Source organism: Vicugna pacos, chromosome 9, assembly GCF_048564905.1.
Source record: "Vicugna pacos chromosome 9, VicPac4, whole genome shotgun sequence".
Classification (NCBI taxonomy): Eukaryota; Metazoa; Chordata; class Mammalia; order Artiodactyla; family Camelidae; genus Vicugna; species Vicugna pacos.
The window spans coordinates 39,122,869-39,140,910 of NC_132995.1; the positions used below are offsets into that span (position 1 = coordinate 39,122,869).

At 39.1% G+C, this 18,042-nt stretch overlaps 1 long non-coding RNA gene across 2 annotated transcripts in view; it reads left to right on the forward strand.

Moving 5' to 3' along the window:
- LOC140698157 (uncharacterized) overlaps nt 1–18,042 on the forward strand; it is a 65,437-nt gene that overhangs the window by 23,658 nt on the left and 23,737 nt on the right. The window contains exons 1-2 of one of the 2 annotated variants that reach the window (XR_012075712.1): nt 3,310–3,382; nt 3,535–3,575. This is a non-coding gene — a long non-coding RNA (uncharacterized lncRNA). Of the gene's footprint in view, nt 1–3,309; nt 3,383–3,534; nt 3,576–18,042 lie in introns of those variants that run through there. The other variant, XR_012075713.1, reaches the window with a different exon arrangement.

Genomic DNA, 18,042 nt, shown 5'->3' on the forward strand with positions numbered 1-18,042 from the left:
AACGCGGCTTTCAGCTCTGCAAATGCTTTTGAGATTAGGGGAGGCTCTTGGTGGCTGTGACTTTAAGTGGAGATTGTTCCCTTGAGACAAATCAACCTCAAATTTGTGAGAGCTCAGGGGCGTAAGTAAGGAAATTGTTCCAGCAGGAGGGCTTTTATCCCAGAGCCTGGGGGTAGAGTCCGAAGTGGAGAAGAGCACTGAGCAGCCTGTGGGGTGGGCTGCCGGCACCCTGCAGGTCAGAGGGAGGGCTGTGGAGACGGGTGCCAAGCCAAAGGTCGCCCCTTCCCAAGGCGAGGGCTTCGCAGGAGACCTTAAATGAAAGAGAACACGCATGGAATCGGGAACTCGGCATTGTCCCAGCTTCTCCCTTGGCCAGTCTTCCCCCAGAGGGATAAATAATTGTTTTGGTTTTTAGTTTTTCTAATGGAATTATTTACATACAACCGATTTTTTTAAAGGGTGCAGCTGATTGAGTTTTGTAAATGTATTACTCATGTAACCACTATCTCAATGAAAATACAGAACATTTCCATCGCCCAAAATGGTTACCCCGGCCCCTTTCAGCCAATGCCCACCCCACTTCCCTTGCAGGGCCAACAGTGCTTTGACATCTATCATCATATGGCGAGTTTTGCTTGTTCTTAGAGCTTCACATAAATGGAATCATACAGTTTGCATTATTTTGTCTGACTGTTAGGGAAACGACAGGCCAGCCAAGAAACAAGCACCACTCAGAGGTTTGGAGTACTCAGACTTATTACGCTGGCGGGCTTAGAGGGGCTTCTGCTCTGAAGCTCTGAGCACCTCCAAGACGTGTGCATGAGGTTTTATAGGGTTAATTACTAGCTTGGGTAATTCGGCCAATAGACATGGAACAGCTTTAGCAGCAACAGTATCACAAAAGTAGAGGCAGGGAGGCAGCAAACCAACATTTCAAGGCCAGATATGTCTCTTTGAAAATCCAGCTGGCTAGCAAAAAAAAACATGAACAGGGAATCAGCAAACCGACACTAATTAACTTAGATTTATGAGTTAGCCTGGCAGAACTCAGATCAGTCATCTGACACTTGTTACACTTAGATTTGTGAGTTAGCTTGTTAGCCCAGCCTGGCTTTTCCTTTCAAAAGAAACTTTTTCATGTGCTGTTGGATTCTATTTGCTTAGATTTTGGTGAGGATTTTTGTGTCTATGTTCATCAGTGATACTGGCCTATAATTCTCTTTTTTGGTAGTGTCTTTGCCTGGTTTTGGTATCAGGGTGTTGGTGGCTTCATAGAATGAGTTTGGGAGTATTCCCTCCTTTTCAGTCTTCTGGAAGAGTTTGAGAAGGACTGGTATGAGTCCTTCTTTCTATGTTTGGTAGAATTTCCTGGTGAAGCCGTCCGGTCTAAAGATTTGTCTCCGCTGATGTGTGCAGTAAAAATTAGTTCCATTTTAAGGCAGAATAGTATTCCATTGTAAGAATATATCACAGTTTGTTCATTTACCTTTAGATGGACACTGCTGTGGATAACGGTTTTGGCTGTTACAAATGAAGCTATGAATATTCTTATACAAACTTTTTGTGGAAATAATACATTCATTTCACCTGGATAAATGTCTCTTTTTAAGAGTGAGATTTCTGAGTCAAGGTGGCTGTATTTTTAGCTTTATAAGCATCTACCGAATTACTTCTAAATATAGTTGAACCATTTTACGTTCCCATCAAGTTCCGGGATGTTGTGCATCCTTCCCACCCCTTGGTGTTGTCAGTCTTCTTAATTTTAGCCATTCTATTGTCTGTCTATAAAGTGATATCTCGTGGTGGTTTTGATTTGCATTTCCCTAATGACTAATTGTGTGATAGATTTTCTCATATACTTATTGGCTAGGTGCATATCTTATTCTGCAAGTCATTTGTCCATTTTCTTATTGGGTTATTGTTTTATTACTGAACTGTATGATTCTTTGTATATTCTGGGGAAGAGTTCTTTGTACATTCTGGATAAAAGTCCTTTGCACATATTTTTCCCAGTCTCTGACTTTTTTGATGGTGTCTTTTTTTTTTTTTTCCAGGAGCAGAAGCTTTTAATTTTACTAAAGCCCTAATTTTTTTTCTTTTTATGATTAGTGCTGTTTGAGTCCTATCTAAGAAATTTTAATCTACTGTAAGGCATGAAGATACTCTTTTATGTTTCTTCTAGAAGTTGTCTGGTTTTAGCTTTTGTGTTTAGGCATATCAAATCAATTCTGTGAATGGTATGAGGTAAAGATCGAAGGTCCCCCTTTTTTCCCACACGGGCATCTAGTTGATTCAACACTGTTTCTGTTTTGTTTGTTTTAAGTGTTGTTAGAAACATTTTCCAATCCTATTTCTTGAATTGCCTCGACGCCTATAGACATGAGATTATTTATGGACTCTTCCATTTTATTCAAATTGATTTGTCTACCCTCACAATACAACCACACAATCTTCATTTCTGAAATGTTTTGTAAAGTCTTAAAATCAGGTACTGTAAGTCCTGTCTTCTTTATCAAGGTGGTTTTGGCCATTCTAGCTCCCTAGCATTTACATACATATTTTAGAATCCACTTATCAATTAGTACAAGTAGGCTTGCTAGAACTTTAATTAGAAAGATATAAATTTTTATAGAATAATCTGGGGGGAAAGTGACATCTTAACAATATTGAACCTTCCAGTTCATGAACATGTTAAATCTTTTATTTATTTAGGACTTTTAATTTCTTTTCCCCCCTCAACAGTGTTTTCTTGTCCTGAGCATAAAGGCCTGGCTTACATTTTAAAATATATATATATAGCCTCAAATATTTTGTTAATGTTGTTATAGATATTACTTTAAATTTTGTTTTCTAATTACTGTGTTAGTTATCAGTTGCTGTACAATAAACCACCCAACAGCTGAGTGGCTCAAAATAATAGTAATTGTTACCTCATTTTTTTTTATTGGTTTGGAGCTGATGAGATGAGAATTTTCAACTCAGGGTCCTTCCTAAGGTCGTGGTAAAAAGGGCTGCAGTGGTCTGAAGGCTTGACCAGAACTAGATGCTCCCATCACAAATTAGCTCACTCCCATGGTTGGCAATCTGATGCTGATCCCATTCCCCACGTGAGCCTCCCTGTGGGGTGGCATCCTGTCCTCACACCAGGGTAGCTAGCTTCCTCCGCAGTGAGTGACTCAAAGGACCAAGGCAAGAGTGCCTTTTGTGACCTAGCCTCAGACATCACACACTGTCTCTTTTGCCTTATTCTGTTGGTCCCTTAAGGCAGCTCTGATTCAGTGTCTGCAGACTAGACAGGGAATACATAGTGGGAGACAAGGGTCACTGGGGACCACTTTAGACACTAGATACCAACCCAGACTATAGAAACAGACTGATTTCTGTATGTTGATTTGTATTCTGTAACCTTGCTAAACTGACATTAATTTTGGTGGGTTTTTTAGATGTCTTAGGATTTTCTGTGTAGACAATCATGTCATCTGTGAATAGAGATTCTTTCATTCTAATGTATGCTTTCTGTTTTTCTTGCTTTAGTGCACTGGCTGAAATACGCAGCGCAATGTTGAACAGAAGCGGTAAGGATAGAAATCCGTGTCTTGTCCCCAGTCCCAGGTGTTACCCATTCTGTATTTCACCTCAAGTACAATGCTGGCTTTAGGTTTTCCATGAATGTACTTTAATAGCTTGAAAAAAGTTTCTTTCTATTCCTAGATTGTTGAGAGGTTTTTTTGGTCCTTCCGTGAACGCTCATGGACATTGAATTTTGTCAAATGCTTTGTCTGCATCTGTGAAGATAATTATATAATTTTTCTTCTTTATGTTGCTAATGTGGTAAATTACATTGGTTCCACATGCCCAAATCAATCAATCTTGCATACCTGGAATAAATCCCAATGATGCATTACCCCTTTTATATATTTCTAGATTAATTTTCCTAGCATACTTTTAAGGAATTTTGCATGTATAATCATGAGGGATATTGGACTATAATTTTATTTACTAATTATATGCTTGTCAGGTTTTGGTATCAGAGTAATGCTGACTGTATGAAACGAGTCAGAAATGTTCCCTAATCCTCTATTTTCTGAAAGAATTTGTGTGAGATTCGTGCTATTTCTTCCTAAAATGTTTTATAGAATTTACAAGAGTGACGGTATGACTCTGGAGTTTTCCTGTCAGTAATCTTTTTTCCTAATTTGATTTCTTTAAAAGATATCTTACTATTCAAATTTTTTTCTTCTGTTTGTTTTGGTATGTTGTCACTTTCAAGAAATTTGCTGTTTCGTGTCAGTTGACAATATATTTGTCAACTGAAAAAAAAGTTTAAAAAGTTGTTAGCTTTGTAATATTTATGCGATCTGTAGTTATATCTCCTCTATCATTCTGATATTAGCATAAAGCTGTCAGTTCTGTAGTTTTTGTAGGGTACCTAATTGTGCAGAAAAGAGTTAACATAGCAGGTCTGACTGCTGTCATTGGAAAGGACTGTTTTCAAGGCTGGCCCATGGCTGGCATCTAGAAACTTGGATGTCAGGAAGGTCCTCACTGTCCTATCTGATAAGGACAGCTGCTCCTAAACTGTACAAACAACATGGTGTGTGCTAACCATATGCTTTCCTTCTGGGAGTCTAGAACTTTGTTACATGCTAGACAGAGGCTGCCTCCATGACCAGCCCTCGAAGTCCCCGGACAATGAGTCTCTAATAAGCTGATTAGACAATTCACATATGTTGTCATAGCTCTCTGTGGGGAAACGCAGCATTCTTACGTGACGTCACTGAGAGCAGACTCTTGAAAGCTTCCTCCGGACTTCACCCCATGATCCTTCTCCCTTTGCTAATTTTGTTTTGTATCCTTTTGCTGTTAAAAGAAAAAAGAAAAGCTTAGCTATGAATTTGTCTATATGCTGAGTCTCATGAGTCCTCTGAGCAAACCTGGAAGTCTGGGGACCACCAATACAGTAGTTACTTCTCCTCTGTCATACTGATATTAGTCATTCATGTGTTCCCTTTTTTTTTTTTTTCATTAGTTGGTCTGGGAATCCTTTTAGAGAACAAACATTGGCCTTGTGGACTTTCTTTATGGGTCAGCACTGGTCACTGTCAATCTATTTTCTGTCATGATGTCTGACCTCATCTTCATTACTTCCTTATTTTCACTCTGTGATGAATTGGTGCTTTTATTTGTTTCATATGGTGGAAACTTAGATCACTGATTTTAAGCCTAGCTCCTATTCTAAGAATTTAAAGCTTATATACCCATTCCCATGTATTTCTTTAGTTCCTGTCCACAAATTTTGATACGTTGTGCTTTCATTACCATTACAGTTTATTTCAAAAAATACTTTTAACCCCACCTTTCCACTAATTTCCAAATATTTTAGGCTTTTCCAGGTATCTTACTGTTATTGATTTCAAATGTTATTCTACTCTTGTCAAAGAGCATACTCAGTATGATTCCAACCAGTGGACAGTTACTGAGACTACTTTTTAGGGCCAGCATACGGTCTGTCTTTATGAATGTTCCACGTGCACTTGAAAAGAAGATGCGTTCTGCAGTTGCTGGGTCTGTGTTCTACCAGATGTCAGTTTGCCCCTGTTGGTATCAAATAATGCTCTTCATCTACAGCAGTATTCCCTGTCCTGATGTCTGCTTTGCCTGATATGCAATATGAGCATCCTCATATTTACACCTACGTAGGGCATTATGGTTCTGTTCACCATTTCTCTATCTTTTTGCCTTCATTTGTGTCTTTTTTTTTTAAGCATGTCTCTTAAAAACAGCGTGTACTTAGTTCTTTATGTCCAGTTTGAGAATCCCTACATTTAAACTGGAATATGTCACTTATTTGCATTTGACATAAATATCAGTGTCATTTGGGTTAATCATGCCAGTGTGCTATTTACCATTCATCGGGGATATTAGTCCCTTGCTCTTTTGTTACTCCTTTGCTGTCTTCTTCTGGGTTAATCAAGTTTTTGAGAAATTTTTAACCTATCTCCTTTGTTGGCATTTTCATTTTTACTTAGTTCTTTTTTTATTATTGTTACACTGATAACAATCTGCATCCTTAGCTTATCTAAACCTAATTTGAATTAACTTTATATCATTTCGCATATAATGTAAGAGCCCCAAGTAGTATGTTCCTATTCTGTCTTAGTGCTGTCATCACATTCTTTACCACTGCTTTGGCACCAGCCTCAACTTTGTTATTATTTTTGCTCTAAACAGTTCATTGCATACTATAAAAGTTAAGAAAAGAAAATACAGCTTTTCATATATACTGTTTGTAGTGTTCTTTTTTCCTTCCTTTAGGTTTAATTACTCATTTGGTATTATTCACATGCAACCTGAAGAAACTTCCTAGAGCATTTCTTGGTGACTCAGGGTATATTTTCTCAGCTTTCATTTACTGGAAAAATATCTTTATTTTTCCCTTTATTTTTAAAAAAGAAAATTTCACATTTGTGGAGCAGTCTATGTAATAGTCCCTCCACACACATTGTCCCCTGACACTTTAAGATGCCTGTCCTTTGTCTTCTGGTCTCTGTGCTTTTTCTTTCTTTTTAAATAATAAATCTGCTGTCATTCTTCTCTGGGTTCTCCTGTATCATCTCCCCACATTCCATTCCCCCAAGCTTGTAAGGTTTTTTTTTTTCCCCTTTTGTTTGACAGCAGTATAACTATAATATGCTCAGGTGTAATTTCCTTTGTATTTGTTCTGCCTGGGGTTTTCTGGGCTTATTGGATCTGTGGGTTGATCATTTTGCTCAAACTTTGAAAACGTTTGGACAATATCTTTTCAAATACACACTTTTCCCCCCTAATTCTCATGTCGTCTTCTTTTGGACACAGTTACAGCGTTGTTGTTCCCCACCCCCTGCCCCCTAATTTTTTCCCCTCTATTCTTAGTCTGGATAATTAATGTATCTTTAAATTTGTAAATACTTTCTTTGGTTGGATCCAATCTTCTGTTAATCCCATCCAATATATTTTTTTTAATTTTAGCTATTTTACTTGTCCATTTAAGATCTCTATTTGATTCCTTTCTTTTTAAGTTTCTCTATCTTGTCTGAAAGTATCCATTTGTTTATTATCACTATTTCTAACATTTTCATATTGGTTATTTTTTTTAATAAAGTGGAAATGTTTCCCCCCTCCAGCTTTATTGAGATACAGCTGACAACGTAGTATTGCGTCAGTTTAAGGTGTACAATGTGTTAATACATTGATACATTTATTAAGAGTCTCATGCTCTACCGATTGAGCTAGCTGGGCAACCACCATTCATACATTTATTAATTGCAAAATGATTACCGCCATAGTATTAGCTACCACCTCCATCTGTCACATAGTTACCATTTCTTTTTTGTAGTGAGGATATTTAAGATCTACTCTCTTGGCAATATTCAAGTATACGTGACACAGTATCACTAGCTAGAATCGCTGTGTTATATACATCAGATCCCCAACCTTGTTAATCTTATAACTGAAAGTTTGTACCCTTTGTCCAATATCTGTGCATTCAACCAACCCATAGCCCATGGTAACTACCACTCTACTCTGTTTCTCTGAGTTTGTCTTTTTTAGATACCACATATAGGTGATATCGTACAGAATTTTGTCTTTCTTACTCTGACTTATCCACTTAACATGATGCCCCTCAAGGTTAGCCAGATTTTTACAAACACCACGATTTCTTTTTCTCATGGCTGAGTAATAATCCTCTGTGTGTATGTTTAAATAAGTACATCTTTTTATCCATTCATCTGTTGACGGACGCAGGTTGTTTTCATATCTTGGCTGTTATAATACTGCAGTGAACATGAAAGTGCAGATATTGCTACAAGAGCTTCATTTCTTTGGATATATACCCAGAAGTGGGATTGCTAGACGATATGGTAGTTATGTTTTTAATTGTTTGAGGAACTTCCATATTGTTTTCCATAGCGGTTGTACCAGTTTGCATGCCTACCAACAGTGCACTAGGGTTCCCTTTTCTCCACACTCTTGCCAACACTTACCTCTTGTCTTTTTGATAATAGCCGTTCTAACTGGTGTGAAGTTCATTGTGGTTTCGATTTCCCCAAAAATTTATGATGTTGAGCACCATTTCACATACTGGTGGCCATATGTAAGTCTTCTTTTGAAAAAATGTCTATTAAATTCCCCTGCCCATTTTTTAATCAGCTATTAGGTTTTTTTGTTTGTTTTGTTTTTGTTGTTGTTTTGCTATTGAGTTGTATTGAGACCTTTTATCTTTGTATTTGAGATTTTGGATTTTAACCCCTTCTCAGATACCTGATTTGCAAGTATTTCCTCCCTTAAGTTGCCTTTTCATTTTGTGGATTTTTCCTTTTGCTGTGCAGAAGCTTCATATTTTGATGTAGTCCACTCATTTCTTTTTGCTTTTCCCTGTTTATTTTTGCTGTTGCCTGTGCTTCTGCTGTTGCCTGTGCTTCTGCTGTCCAGTCCAGAGAATCACTGCTGGGACTGATGTCAAGCTTTTTTCTATTTCACTTGGTTTTAAGTCTTAAATTTAATCTCTAATTCATTTCAAGTTCAATTTTGTCAGTGTGTAAGATAGGGGTCCAATTTCATTATTCTGCATGTTACACAGTTTTCTCATCACCATTTATTGAAGAGACAATCCTTTCTTCATTGAGCATTCTTAGTGCCCTTATTAGATATTAGTTGCTCATATATGTGGTAGTTTATTTCTAGGCTCTCAATTCTGTTCCATGGGTCTATTGTCTGTTTTTATGCCAGGACCACACTTGTATTGAATCCTAGAGCTTTTTATTATAGTTTGAAATTAGGAAATGTGATGCTTCTAGCTTTGTTCTTTGGCTATTTGAGATCCTTTATGGCTCCATAAGAATTTCAGCATGGGTTTTTCTACTTCTGTGAAAAATTCCATTGGAATTTTGATAGGGATTACACTGAATCTATAAATGGCTTTAGGTAATATGGACGCTTTTAGCAATAGTCTTCCAATCCATGAACATGGGGTATCCTTCCATTTGCTTGTCTTCAATTTCTTTTATCAAAGTCTTGTAGTTAGTAGTGTACAGATCTTTCACCTCCTTGGTTAAGTTTATTTCTAAGTGTTTTATTGCTTTTAATGCTATTGTGAGCAAGCTTGTTTTCCTCATTTCTTTTTCATATGTTTTTATTGTTAGTGTATAGAGCTGCAATTGTTTTCTGTATGTTTATTTTGTATCCTGCAACCTTATTGAATTTATTGGTTAGTTCTGTTTTTGGTGGAATCTTTTTATATATAATCATATGATCTGCAAACACAGACTATTTTACCTCTTCCTTTACTATTCTGATGCCTTTTATTTCTTTTTCTTGCCTAATTGCCCTAACTAGGATTTCTAATACTGTGTTGAATAGAAATGGTGAAAGTGTCTCTGATCGTAGAGAAAAAAAACTCAAACTTTCATCACCGAGTATGGTGTTTGCTATGGGTTTGCCATATATGGTATTTATTGTGTTGAGGTATGTTCTCTACCCAATTTGTTGAGCATTTCTGTCATAAAAGGATGTTGTACGTTGCCAGATGCTTTTCCTGCACCTATTGAGATGATCATGAATTTTATCTTTCACTCTATTAATGTGGTATATCACAGTTATTGATTTGCATAAATTGAACCATCCTTGCATCCTAGAGTTAAATCCCACTTGATCATAGTGAATGAAGCCTTTTTATGTGCTGTTGAATTCAGTTTGCCAGTGTTTTGTCGAGAATTTGCATCAGTATTCATCAGGAACATTGATAGTTATCTTGCCTTATATCCTTATCTGGCTTTGACATCAGGGTAGCTGGCCTCATAAAATGAGTTTGGGAGTGTTCCCTTGTCTTCAGTTTTTGTGAGAGTTAGTGAAGGATGGCATTAATATTTCTTTAAATGTTTTGTAGCATTCACCAGTGAAACCATCTGATCCTGGGCTTTTCTGTTTGAGGAGGTTTTTGATTACTCATTCTATCTCATTCCTTAATACCCGTCTGTTCAGCTTTCCTATTTCATCATGATTCATTCTTGGTAGTTTGCATGTTTCTAGGAATGTATCTATTTTTTTCTTAGTTACCCCATGTATTGGCATATAATGGTTCATGGTAGTGTCTCATCATCTTTTGCATTTCTGAAGTATCAGTTGTAATGTCTCCTCTTTCATTTCCAATTTTATTTGAGTCCTCTCTCTGTTTTTCTGAGTTAGCCCTGCTCAAAGTTTGTCCCTTTTGTTAATCTTTTTCAAAAACCAGCATTCATTGCAGATGCAAAAGTCTGGGCTGGCTGTGAGCACAGCTGCTGGGTTCTGATGGGGGGAGGGGGACCCAAGTGGCTGGCGTTTTACATTTGCCCTGACACAAAGACCTTGGATGGCTAGCAGGGTGGGTCCTGGCCCTGGCAGGGTGTGAGGTGGGTGGTGTGAAGGGAGCAGGGAGGCCCTGAGGCACAACTGGTGTTAGTGAACATAAACCCCTGGGGGCAACTGGCAAGATCTGCACAACCAGCCCCTGACTTTGTCTGTGGTAGCAGCTGCTGAATTTGCCTGTAACAAAGGTCTCCCTGAACCACAGTCACTCCCACTGCGTATTTGCTGATACTAGACTCTGCTCTTCTTGTTCCTGGTCAGCCCTCTTCGCTTATCTAGGTGGGGTAGAGCTGAGCTGGACTTCACACGGTGCTGGAAAATACTAGAGAGGCTAGACACTCGGCCCTCTCTTCCTTTCCTGGTGAGAGGAGCTGTTACTACCTGAGAGGCTCTTTCTTGGAGCTGAACAGTGCCAGCTGGGGGCATGGGGTGAGGCAGGCTAAATGAAGCTGCCTGCTTTCTCTTTGGGGCAGTTATCCTCGGATGTTCTGTTGCATGGTGTCGCTGAAACTTCCTAAGTAGAATCTAAAGGTCCCCTGGAGCTGTTTTTGTTGGCGGGTAGCTGTCTAATCACCAGGCTTTATGGGAGGACGGGGAAGCTGGGATCGCCTCCCTTATTTCCCAGAATATCTTGATTATTTTGAAGTGATTGCCTGCTAATTCCAGCTTCTGGCCATTCCAGGTCTACCTTTACTGACTGTTTTCCCCGTGACTAAGAGTCCCAGTGTCTTGTTTTTATCACACATCTAATAATTTTTTTTAATTGTGTTGGGCATCATTATTATGTTGTAGACTCCGAATCGCGTTTGCTCATTTGGTGCAGTGTTGCCTTCTGTTCTAGCCGTTGAGTAGTTATTCACAGGTCACCTTGATCCTGCACCAGCTCAGGTTTTAGACTTTGTCAGGGCGGTGTGATCTCAATTTTGCCCTTAGTCCTAAAATCTCTTAGTTCTCAGAGTCCTTACTTCTAAGATATGACCTCTCTTGAATGTCAGTGAAAAGCAAAAGATATTTCCCCAGCCCCTCTCACGTAGAGAGGGATTCTAACTCCATACTCTTATACCTCTTTGGCAGGGAGCAGTTGAATCTCTGCTTACCTCTCTCACTCTTCAGCTGTTAATACTGGCTCCGGGCTCCATAGGGTCTCATCCCAACATTCATAGTTCAGTATTTAGGCTAACATTAGAGAGGAATTCATGTGTAGGTTTTTGGAGCTTCTTTTCTGTTATTTTGTTCTTAGAATTTTCCTCCTCAGTTTTCCAGGATCTCTAGAAATCTCAAAATTCTGTCTTCTGATTCCTCAGACCAAAACACTGTGCCTTGAGCTCTGCCTGTCAGACCCCGTAGCTATTAGAGTGGCCCCAAAAGAAAAACAAATGTGGGTCTCTTCTCGGGCGGCTCCTTTTTCCCAAGGATCAAATTCTCACTGGTTTATGTCTACCTTGGGGCACTCTTTGATTCCAGTTGTCCCCACCTCCCCCCGCCCCCTTATGCTGTATCCATAACTTCTTGTTTCCTCTGGAATGATTAGTTCAATGCAAGCTGCACTATTACCTACACTGGAACTCCCTGAGTAATCTTTATCTATTCATTTATTCAACAAGTGTTTGCTGAACCCCTACCATGTGCCTTGTACTGTGTAAAACAATGGAGATAAAATGTTAAATAAAAACATAAAAGAAGGAAGGGAGTGAAAGAATAAAAAAGGTTATAATTCTCATCTTTGTGGACCTTACAGTCTAACAACAGAAACACAAAGAAACCACCAAATAAATGTATAATGAGAGCGTGTGGTGATGAGAGCCTATATAATAGGGCAATTTGAGCTGATCAAGCAGAATCTCAGGATACGTCCCTGGGGAAGTAATAATGGAACCACCATCTAAATCTGCTGCCGGCACCTGGGAAGTAGCCGTGTGGTTGTAGAGACTGAATCCCTTTTGCTCGCTGAGACCATGGCCACTGCCTAGAAATCAGCTGACCGGTAAGCCATGCATGACATGGCAGACCCAGCAGAGGAGCCCAGTGATGTGCTGGATACTGTGATGCAAGGATGTATCCTGGGAAAGCATCCTCTGTGACAGGGCCCTGGATCAGGAGAGCTGTGATTGGAGCTGGGAGGGAGAAAGGAGGTACCACCAAACACATCAGTCCAGTGCAGGGACATGGGTGAAGGTAAACAACCACTTCTAGTAGTTTTGAATAACTGTAAATAGATTTAAATGACATGGATGGGATAGACCCTGAGAACTGCTTTCTCTGCTAAATTATAGAAGAACCAAGAAAAGAAGAAAAAAAAATTTGCCTTTATGGATTAAGAAGCCTGTTGGCAGCAGCAGAACTGTGAGACACCCAGGATTTTGTTTCCTCACTGGAACCCTGCAAATCTACCACGAGGGATTCATGTCGAGACCACCCGGGGAGAGGAAGGTGGAGGGGGTGGGGGTTCGGCGTGAGCCTTGGGGAGCAGGGAAGAAAGCACTTCCCCCCACAGACCATGGAAAAGGGGAGGGCACTCTTTCACTCCTTCAATCCTGTCATAGCAACTGCTTAATGTTCTTTCATGAAGATTTATTCTGAGTCCTGTCAGCCTTATGGTAATGTTTTCTCAACTTATTTTATAATTATTTCATAATTATAAATGAGTGACACAGACACTTAGTCTCTCTCTTTTTCTTTCTGTGCAGGGGTAGACATTCTGCCTGAAATTCCTGTTCTGACTAGCCAGCCCTGGGAACAATTTGCCTTTTGTAAATCTTCCTAGTCTAGCGGGAACATAAAGAAGTATCTCTTAGGAGGCATTCATTCTTTTAGTAACAATTACATTTTAGTTATCAGAGGCTCTTATTCCATGAAGAACGTTTAAGAAAACAGAATAGGAGGAGGAAAAACATAAAAATATGCATAGCCTATTACCTAAAGCTCACTGCTGCAAACACCCAAGGTTAAGTGCTGAACGCCTGTTAACAGAAGCCTCTGGACAAAAAGCAGGGCTGACGTGGGCCCTGGCGTGGCTGGGTAGATAAGGCAAGAAAAGATGAGGTGGAGAGGTCTGTTGTGGCCAAATCAAATGTCACTATTGCCTCCTAAGGTACATGAAAGATTTTAGAGCTTATTCCTAAATAAAAAGCCACTGAAGGTTTTTAAGCAAGGAATATTTCTACAATCATGTTCACATTTTAAAACTCCCTCTGACTGCTGTGTAAAGAGTGTGTCTGAACGGGGCGGTGGCGCCTGGGGAGAGGCTGTTAGGAGGCTTTGATGTCACCCTGATGAGGGTCAAAATGGCAGGGAAGAGGATGGAAGTTACGGAGGAGGAGAGACGTTCATAGACGCAGGAGATGCGTAGGAAGAGCGACTGAACGGGCTTGGTGACTGACTGGACGTAGGATTTGTTCCAGGCTTTTCTTTCCCATGTATAGGTTTCCCCTTATCTTAATAGTGTTATCTTCTGTTCACAAATGTAACATCTTGCTTATTTTGCTTGGCATTGTTATTCAACGCTGTTACGAAATGCTGAGCAATAGTTTGTTGAGCTTATGCACCATAACTCAACCCCCTGCTGCCCACTGTGGATGCTAAGGTTGTTCCCCCAGTCTTGCTGACACATGGAAGTCTGTGATTGATATCTCTGGGCATAAAGAATTTTCTTTATATCCGATTATTTGTTAAGAATGAATGCCCACCAAAGGATTCATTGAGCTAAGATACATGATCATATTAAGATTCGTATAGCCATCACTACATCATTTCTTTGGGGAAAGTGTCTTGTATCAGGTTGATTACACTGAAACCCTTTCATCATGGGAGGGATGGTAGTTTGTCTTCACGGTATTAGATACAATTTCTGGATATAGATTTGTCTTTCCCGCCCGCAGTGTACTGTCAGAACCACCACCCGTGGACTAATAGTATATTTTATTTGCCATCGTGGAAGAATACATGGCATTGCTCACGAACAGGGAACTTGTTTTCAGCAAAAGATGCATGGCAGTGGGTATACACTCAGAGAATTCAATGGTGTTATAACAGATCCCATTCTCCTCGCCTCACAGGAACATCTAGTGTTGTAGAGTGGTGGAACGGCCACTGCAGGGCCAGTTATAATACCTATTAGGAAACAGCCCTGAAAGTTAAGGGTTAGATCTTAAAGTATGCGGTATATGCTTTTAAGAAAAGCAATGGATATACAATGTTATTTCTCCCACTGCCAGAATATATAGGTCTGAGAATCAAGAGGTAAAAGTGGGAACAACTCCTCTCATTATTGTACCCACTTGCAGAACATTTGCTCCTTGTCCCCCATCATTCTGAGCTCTTCTGACTTGAAAGTTTTAGTCCCCAGAGGGGAAGTGTTTTTGCCAGGGGACGGTGTTCCACTGAATCTGCAGTCTGGATGGCCATCTGCCCATTCCAGGCTTGTTCCGCCACTAAAGCAATGGGGCGGGGTTGCTGTCCTAGCCAGACGTTAGTCCCTGGTCATCAAGGGGAAGTTAGGGTTGCTGCTGCACAGTAGGTCAGAAAGGACTACGCCTGGAGCCTGGGGGGCTCTGTGGGCCATTTTTAGTGTCCCCACGTGCAATGCTAGAAGTTAATGGAAAGCTGCGGCAACCAAAACAGAAGGCCAAACAGCTAAGGATTTAGCCCGCATAGGGATGAAGATTGGGCTGCCCACCTGGTAAAGAAGGCTGATTAGTGGAGATAACAGGTAAGGGGACAGTTAACAGTAGCAACCATGGCCTTATAACTTGCTACAGAAATGAAGATACACACACGCTGCTTTTTCATTTCTTTTTAATTTATCATCCTCCTTTCCACTTATTATTTTATATAAGACAAAGTAGCAGCGGTTAAGAGCATGAGTGGTGTCCAGCTCAGCTGTTCTATTTAACGAAGAATATTCTTAAATGGTTGCACCATGTAAACCAGGGCAAGGTAAATAAAATGGGAAAAGTTTAGGTAGTATGTGGAACCTAAGGGGACGCACTGCCTCCTTGAAGAACTGGCCTGGACAGAAGGGTATCCTAATCCTTAATGACCAGATTAACATAGGAAAGGAGTTTCTAAGCACCACACAGGAAGGAACCGGCCGTTGTCAGTGTAGTCCATTCCCTGTCGCTGGGAGCCCAGATAATGCTCAGTGGCACTTGTGCATTAAATGCACAATTGTGAAACCAAATAAGGTATTACTGTTTCTGTTTTACATCTGAGGAAATGATATCATCACACAGCTAACAGTGGGGTTAATTCTACCCAATACCAAGATGTTCTACATTTTGCTGGTGACCCAACAGGACCATGAAGAAAATGATTAGCTGTCTTTTTCTCCTTCCTAAGAGTTTCGTTTCTTAGGAGACGAAGATCTCTTGGAGATCTTTCCGGGTATCAGACAGCTTATGTGGGCCTTTAATATATATTCAAAATGCATTATTAGGTACATATTTAAGCCAATTATTTACCCCATTAACCTCTAAAAATTTATGGCAAACTGGCATATCATTAATACATCCCAAAGTCAATAATTGTCAGTATATTTCGGATGCTCCCCTGACCCTGCCACCCTCAGCCACACACAGCATACAGGTAGAAGATACACTTCACACACACACACAAACACACACACACCCTCTCTCTCACTCACTCACACTCCAAATATTTTAATATCTTTTTAGAATTATTTTAAAAATTATTTTTATTAATTTATTTTTTAATTGAAGTATAGTTGGTCTACAATGTTACAGTTGGTTTACACTGTCAATTTTTGGTGTACAGCATTCAGAAATATATATACACACACATATATACATACATATATATTCCTTTCCGTATTCTTTTTCATCATAGGCTGTTACAAGGTATTGAATATAGTTCCCTGTGCTATACGGTAGGACCTTGCTGTTTATTTTATGTATAGTAGTTAGTATCTGCAAATCTTGAACTCCCAGTTTATCCCTCCAGCCCCCTCCTTTGCTCCCTGGTAACCACAAGTTTGTTTCCTATGTCTGTGAGTCCGTTTCTGTTTTGTAAATAAGTTCATTTTTCTCATTTTTTTAGATTCTGCACATGTGATATCAAATGGTATTTTTCTTTCTCTTTCTGGCTTACTTCACTTAGTATGACGGTCTCCAGGTCCATCCATGTTACTGCAAATGGTGTTATTTTATTTTTTTTTTATGGCTGAGCAGTATTCCATTGTATGTACATATACATCACATCTTCTGTATCCAATCGTCTGTCTGTGAACATTTAGGTTACTTCTATGTCTTGGCTATTGTAAATAGTGCTGTTTTGAACGTTGGGGTGCATGTGTCTTTTTGAATTAGCTTCCTTCGGATATATGCCCAGGAGTGGGATTGCTGGATCATATGGTAGTTTTAATCTTAGTTTTTTAAAGACTCTCCATACTGTTTTCCGTCATGGCTGTGCCAGACTACATCTTAATGAAAGGCATTCTAACAGTTGTGAAATGATGTCTCAATGTACTTTTAATATGCACTTCCTTAATGATTAATGATGTTGAGCACATTTTCAGAGTCCCATTGGACATGTGAATATCTTCTTTGGAAAAATGTCTTTTCGGGCTTATTGACCATGTTTTTCTACTGGATTATTTAATTTTTGCTATTGAATTGCTTGACTTCTTTATATATTTTGGATATAAACCCTTTATCAGATAGGATTTGCAAATGATTTTGATGATAGGATTTTTGTCCCATTCCATAGGTTGTCTTTTTATTTTGTTGATCACTTCTCTTGCTGTATGGAAACGGTTTAGTTTGACACAGTCCCACTTGTTTGTTTTTTATTTTGTTGCTTATGCTTCAGCTATCATGTCCAGAAATTCTTTGTCTAGATCCGTCTCAAGGACCTTTTTCCTATGTTTCTTCTAGTTTTATGGTTTAAGGTCTTATATTTAAGCCTTTAATCCATTTCAAGTTGGTTTTTATGAGTAGTGTAAGAGTCTAGTCTCATTCTTTTATATGTCAGTACCCATTTCCCAGCATCATTTATTGAAGAGACTGTCTCTTCTCCATTGAGTATTCTTGGCTCCCTTGTTAAATATTAGTAGACCATACATAGATGTGGGGTTTTTTAATGGGCTCTCAATTCTGTTCCACTGGTCTGTATGTCTGTTCCTATGCCACTACCATAAAATACTATTTTATGGTTTTAGATATAATACTGTTATTTTTATTAGATTACTGTTTAGACTACTATAGCTTTACAGTATAGCTAGAAATCAGGGAATGTGATGCCTCCAGCTTTGTTCTTCTTTCTCAATATTCCTTTGGCTGTTCAGGGTCTTTTATGTTTCCATATCATTTTTTAATGCCATTGGAGACTTGATAGAGATTGCATCAAATCCATAGATAAACGACTATTTTAACAATAAGTTATTTCAATCCTGAACACAGGATATTTCTCCATTTGTGTCATCTTCAATTGCTTTCATTAGAGTTTTACAGTTTTCAGCACAGAAATCTTTCACCTCCTTGGTAAAATTTATTCCTAATTTTTTTTTTCTTTTACTGTTTTTTGATGCTGTTGTAAATGTGATCACTTTCTGTGTCTTTCAGAAAATTTTGTTTGTGTAAAGAAAAACTACTTGTTTTTTGTTGTTTGTGTAGAGAAAAGCTACTTATTTTTTGCATCCTGCAA